Below are 6,654 nucleotides of genomic sequence, written 5' to 3' on the forward strand. Positions count from 1 at the left end.
ATTTTGAAATGTCCAATATAAACTCAAGCTGAGCCCTATACTAAAGTTTTATCAAAGGAGTAAGTTCTAAATCTGCCCCAAAATCCTTCAAAATTGAGGTCAAAGTCACCTAGTTTGGTCAACTCAGTCCAAGATTGCAATCTAGACTAAGTTTAGAAATCAGATCAAACCTACATCTTGGCATGAACTTATATCTCAAAAGTTGAATCAAACATCAAAAAAATCCTTTATAAGAGTTTGAGAACTAAGCTTATACAACAACTTTGTCAATTGGAATCTAGTCCAATTCGCCTCTGAAGCTTTTCAAAACTGAAGCTCAAGTCAGCCAAACACCTTAAAAATAGCCAGGCCGCAGATTTCCTCTAAGTCCGAAAAACCAGCGTTCCTCCAAACTTTGGAACTTTGTATCTCCGAATCTATCATGAATTTGAACTTGGTTCAATTTCAAAAGTTGGACTTTGGTCTGAGAACTACAACTTTTGAAAAGGGAGTTAATGCTGTGCGGTTCAAGATTTGGGACATCTCGCGCTTAGAAATCGGCCCGGCGAAACGATCCCACGGATCCCTTGGCCAGAGCGTGCCCACGCACGCGCGCGTCGCGCCTCGCTCGCCGCCCGCCGCATGGACGCCGCTCACCGGCGCAGCGCTTTCGCCGGTCTCCAGCCGCGATAGGAAGGCGCGCGCCTTCCCGCACCCAGTGAGCGCGCGGTCGCCCTGCCCTGCCTGTGCCGCGCCCTGCTCCGCCCAAGGGCACGCCCCACCGCTGCTCTGTCGAATGCGCGCCCCCACGCCCGCCTGCCAGAGCGCCGCCACCTCCGCCAACCGCCGCCCCGACCGTGACAACTCCTCCCCACCTTGCCAGTGACGCGTCCCGGCAAAGCCGATGTCGCTGCGCACGCCTACTCGTTTCGCCCACACCTGCACGCCTCGCCTGTCGCGCCACCCTCTCCCCTCTGTCCGCCAATGGCGTCGCCGCCATTAATGGCCGCATCAGCGCCCCAACTCTCCTCCGGTCCCACTTGCCAGAGCCACGGCCCTGCCTCGTTCGCCGCTCCACCCTAGCCCTATAAATGGAAGCCCAGCGCCGCCGGTGCCCTTTCCCCGCTCGCCCTTGCCTCGCCGAAGCTCCCCTGTCCTCACTCTTCGCTTTCGTCGCTCGGTCCTCCATGGAGCCCCCACCTCTGCTCAACCCCGCACCTCGCCGACACCACCAGCCGCTTCGCCTATTTCTCCCGCAGCTCTAGAGCCTGCTTGTTGCCCACGATGAGTGCCACCGCCGCCGGAACACCGCCACCCTTAGCCACCGCCGCCGCACGCTATCCGCCACCGCGTTCTACCTCGACCGAGCCTCCCCGTTGCCCCCAACTGCTTCAAACCAGCCCAAGGTGAGCCCATAAGCCTTCCCGGCCCCTTACCACCCCAAGGCCGCCAGCGAGTCATCGGAATTTTGGCCGACCGCCGCCGCCCACACCCAAGGACCCGATTGCGATTGAGAAAATCAAATTAGGGGTTTTAGTGCAAAAACCAGGGGCCTTTGCGCATTTAAACCGTAGACCCAGGGACTAGACCGTAAGTTTCCTGCGGTTTATCTTTTTATATCGGCTGAATATATGTTTAACTTTGAAAATTCACCAAAACTCATAGAAAATTAGAAACATGTCAAACCAATTTTGCAAGGCTCAGTATAAAGTGTAGTTTTTAATAAAAATACTTTTGGGACATGTCACTTCTAGAATTAATGTTATGTGTTTTAATTCTTATTTAAGCTATTTAAATCATAAAAAATCATAGAAAAATGCTAAAAGTTAAATCCAACCCTCAAGTGTTTGTTTCAGATAGTAGAAGCTTGGAAAAATGATTTGGAGCCCAGATCAGATGTTTAATTCTCTGTTTAGTTTTGCCATGGAAATCTAAGCTTATTTTTGCCTTTTTGCATAATAATTAAACCAGAAATGATAAAAATATGAAACCTTTTGGAATAAGTCAGTGGTATAATATCATTTGCGGAAAAATATGGAACTGACCAGAAACAGAAAGAGAAATCACCTTCCTGTTTAGGGAAGAATAAATATGGTAAATGTATAGAAAAAATGCCCTTCACTAAAACTTGTGAAAAATTCATCAAAGGATCTGTATCACCCCTATAACTCACTGTTAAAATTTCATGACCAGTTTCATTATGGTTTCTATTATAAAATATTTAAGCATATGCTACCTTAAGGTATTAAAGGTAATATTGGAAGAGGTACAAAAGAACATTCATAAATAAGATAACTTTCTAATCTAAAGTTTAATAAAGTAAGTGTTTATATGTACACAATCGTCATCAAAACAACCCCAGACTTGTACCACACCCCACCTTCCTTATGCAAATAAAGAAGGTGTAGAACCTTGTTTAGGTGAATGTGGCCCTTATATAACTTCTTCTTCAGTACTAACTCGTGTTTTGCATCCTATGAGAAAGTTTGGGATTTTAACTTGATGCATTGCATCGTGTAGAGCTGAACCTCGCTGACAAGACTTACGAGCTTCACCTGACGCCAGAAGGAGCCGTAGCCGATCTGCAGCCCATCGGAGCCGAGCCCGAGCAAGCCGAAGACCCGTTTGCTACCTCCCCGCGTGAAGGCAAGCGCCGGAGCATAAATTCCTATCTTTAACTACTTGCAACATATTTGAATGTTTGATTATGCATTTACATTTATAGGAATTGCTTGAAATCGTAGATGCATGAATTGGTGTCCTTTGATCTGAACACTAGTATGATAGGCCGAGTAGTTGCAATGCTTAATAGGACTCGGTAAAAGTCGAGTGATTTCCTATCACTCGCGAGTTATAGGAGTTGATTGCTTTACTTATGTTGTAACTATAAGGATGATGGACGGGGTCAGGCTTATGTTTGGTACTCGGTGGTTTGCCCCATCTGTCTACATGAAATTGGACTAAAGTCGAGATGTGATAGTGTTCGTGATCAAGTGTTTGAAAGTACTAATCTCATACCTAGTATGGGATAGGGAAGCCTAGTACCTGATTGAACTGGAACGTGAGCGGATCGTTCCACTGTCTTCGGAACGGAGTTCCCTTGCGGCCGCATGTGGTGACAAGTGTGGTCATAGGACGGCAGAGGCCGGGTCTTTGGAGCCATGTACCAAGAGAAGTGGGCCTGACACGGGTCTAGGAATTGATGGGGACGGGTGACAAATGAAGCGACCCTTCGTGGTGCGCGGATGTCGTGGGATTAGGTTCGCCATGCATGGTTAAGAAATTCGAATCAATTCGTCTGCCTCTCACCGTTTGGGATTACTTGATCGCTATGGTACACTGAGTAAAAATGAAAGATGATGATGATCTAATATGGTTATCTGCACTAATTGTTTGGAAACTATGCTTGTTTAGTATAGTTGTTAACTTAGACTGGTAAATGAACGTAGAATTTGTGACTAAAATATGAAAGTAAGGATCTACACTAGTTGCTTTTGGCAAAAATAAACCCCTCTAGCCAAAAAAGCTTGCATGTCTAGGTATTGGTGGAATAGTACTACCGGTCGGTTAAGTCTTGTTGAGCGTAGTCGCTCAGCCTTGTTGTGGCATATCTCTTTCAGGTGATGCTGACGCCGCTGAGCTTGCTGCAAGTGGCACTTGGCCGCCCCAGCTTCCTCCTGGGTGGACGGTCGAGTGGGATCCCTCCTCGGACGACGAGGATCGGGATCATTGATGTCATGATCGGCTTCGTCATGATATCCGGCAACGACGTTAGCTTCCGCCTATTTATTTCTGCTGCTTGAAACTCTACAAACTATGTTTGAATTTGGAACTCGATGTTGTAATAATTTGATGCACTTATTTAATCTAAATGGACTATTGTAATCTCTGAAACCACTCACCTTCGTGTGAGCTCTGCTTTTCTCGATCCTGAGTTAAGTGGTTTATCGGATGAAATCCGACGGACGACCAAATTCAACTTGTTTAAAGTACATGATCGCGTGTTAAGCGACTTAAGTGTGCTTTAGCCATGTTAATTTAGGCGGTTCACCACAGGGATGGACAAAGTGAACAGGGAGGGGCTTTTTCCTATTATTTTATCCGATTCTCTTGACTAGTGGCACAATTTTTAAAAACTAAACCTGAATATAATTTGACTAGTTTTTTCCTTAAGCTTTATAAAGTTTGACCTTGCCCGTTCTTATACGCCCTGTGTAAAGAAAAGAGATGATATGATATTTGAGCAATATTTATTGAAATAGCATCACATAAGTGTACCTAATACAGCCGATTAATAACGGGAAAGACAATCCAATTCTGTAGAAAATCACCCAGCTTTTGTACCTCCGAACTATGTGAAACGGAGAGATTATTTTATCACTATTACGATATCTTGTTCACCTCCAATATTCTTTCTTATATGTAATTCGAAGATTATATGTTTAAGATTACTAAAACTTTAGTTCATGGATCTCCACATGATTATTCAGTAAATTTAGAGGTTTTTTTAGATAAGTTCACAGTTTTATCAACAGTGGGTGGATTTTTTTTTGGGCTGAAGTTCTAATCCTAGCCTAGACCGGAAATGGCCCAAAGCACATAGGCTGTTGTAAACCAGCCCAGATATCTTGGCAAATCCAATGGGCCAGGTCCAAATGCATGTTTTTCTCAGGATTTCACATTTCAGATCGAAGAAAAAGTCTAGGATTTCACTTTTTATTCCGTTATTAAGCTAGATAGAACACATATATTGAAACGTTTCCATGATTTCATCCAAAAAAATGGAGGACAAAGGCCAGCAATTTCAATTTGATTGTCTCTAGCGCTCTACCTAGCTTAATAACGGAATAAAAAGTCTACGATTTTACATTTCAGATCGAAGAAAAGGCATCGCTCTCAGTGTCGAGTCTACCTTGTCGTGCGCCGTACTTGAAAGTTTAATTTCCAACAACCTCGGTAACGAACTAACGATGCGACTGACAAAACGTTTGGTGATATAAAGCAAGTCAAAAACCTCCGCGGGCGCGTGATTAACATTTAACACCGCTTTACCTAAAAAAAACATTTAACACCGCTGACATTGAGCAGAGGATCTTCACGTACAGAAAATTGTCCGGAAGATGTCAACATGTGAGGAAGTGCACCGATTGAAAATGGAAAGGATGTTAAAAAAAACACTGGAATTGCTAACGTTCACAGGCCTTTTCTAATAAGCGGATTCTGCACAATCTCTAATCGTGTCAAACAGAACCAGTACACCACAACATTTTGCTCAACGTGCCAGTGGGCCAGAGCTAACCCGTCACATCGGATGTTTGAATACTCATTAGGAATATTAAATATAGGCTAATTACAAAACTAATTGCATAGATGGAGTCTAATTCGCGAGACGAATCTATTAAGCCTAATTAGTCCGTGATTTGACAATGTGGTGCTACAGTAACCATTTACTAATGATGGATTAATTAGGTTTAATAAATTCGTCTCGCGAATTAGACTCCATCTGTGCAATTAGTTTTGTAATTAGCTCATGTTTAGTCCTCCTAATTAGCATCCGAACATTCGATGTGACACTGCTAAAATTTAACACATGGTATCCAAACACCCACTTTCTTTTTTTTCCCCACTTTGGAAGGAGTATAGTCAACGTTGCAGATGAGAGCACCCCTTTTTTTTGTTGGAAAAGCTTCATCCTCGACAACGCAATCGCGAGAAAGGAAAAGAAAAACACCGACAGCACTGCCTCGTCAGAAAGACAATGAACTGCAAAAGGCACTGGTTTCACCACAAAACTGAACCTCATTCAGAGAGCACCATTATGTTTGATCCGTCATGGGGATCACGCAGCCAACGGCTTGCAACTGCAATGGCGAGGGTGAAGAACAGGCATGCCTACCTCACCTGCCAACCGAGGCTGAATCAACAGCACGTCAGGCAGTTGGCGGCTCAACCGCTGGAGCTGCAACCTCCAACCTTGCCAGTGCAAATTGCACAGGTGAGCTGACATTTTATGATGCAACTTGAGCAGCCAGCCATTGAACCTTAGGGGGTGTTTAGGAACACCCGCTAAACTTTAGCATCTGTCACATTGGATGTTTGATACTAATTAGGAGTATTAAACATAGTCTAATTACAAAACTAATTGCACAGATGGAGTCTAATTTGCGAGACGAATCTATTAAGCCTAATTGTCCATGATTTGACAATGCGGTGCTACAGTAACCATTTGCTAATGATGGATTAATTAGTCTTAATAGATTCGTCTCGCGAATTAGACTCATCTATGCAATTAATTTTGTAACTAGCTCATGTTTAATCCTTCTAATTAGCATCTGAACATCCGATAGGATCTTAGCATCTCGTGTCCAAACAGCCTAGTCAGTAGAAGTTTCAGCGTGCAAATGCAGACCAGTTCTAGAAAAATGCAGTTGACAAACGCAGACACAGCTGCAGAGTGGCTTCTCAGTTTTGACCAAATAATGTGTGGATCTGCAGCAGATATCGTGGCATGGGGCTTCCTCTCTCTGCATGTGTTGGTGATAAGTGACAGTTCCAGAAGTTTGACTTATTCGGAAGAGGACTAGAGTGGATAACTAAAATAAAAAAATAGCATAAGACTTCTTTAACAACAGAATAATAGTAAATTCAACCGCGTGAAATTTTGGTTAGGTTCTT

Source organism: Setaria viridis, chromosome 1, assembly GCF_005286985.2.
Source record: "Setaria viridis chromosome 1, Setaria_viridis_v4.0, whole genome shotgun sequence".
NCBI lineage: Eukaryota > Viridiplantae > Streptophyta > Magnoliopsida > Poales > Poaceae > Setaria > Setaria viridis.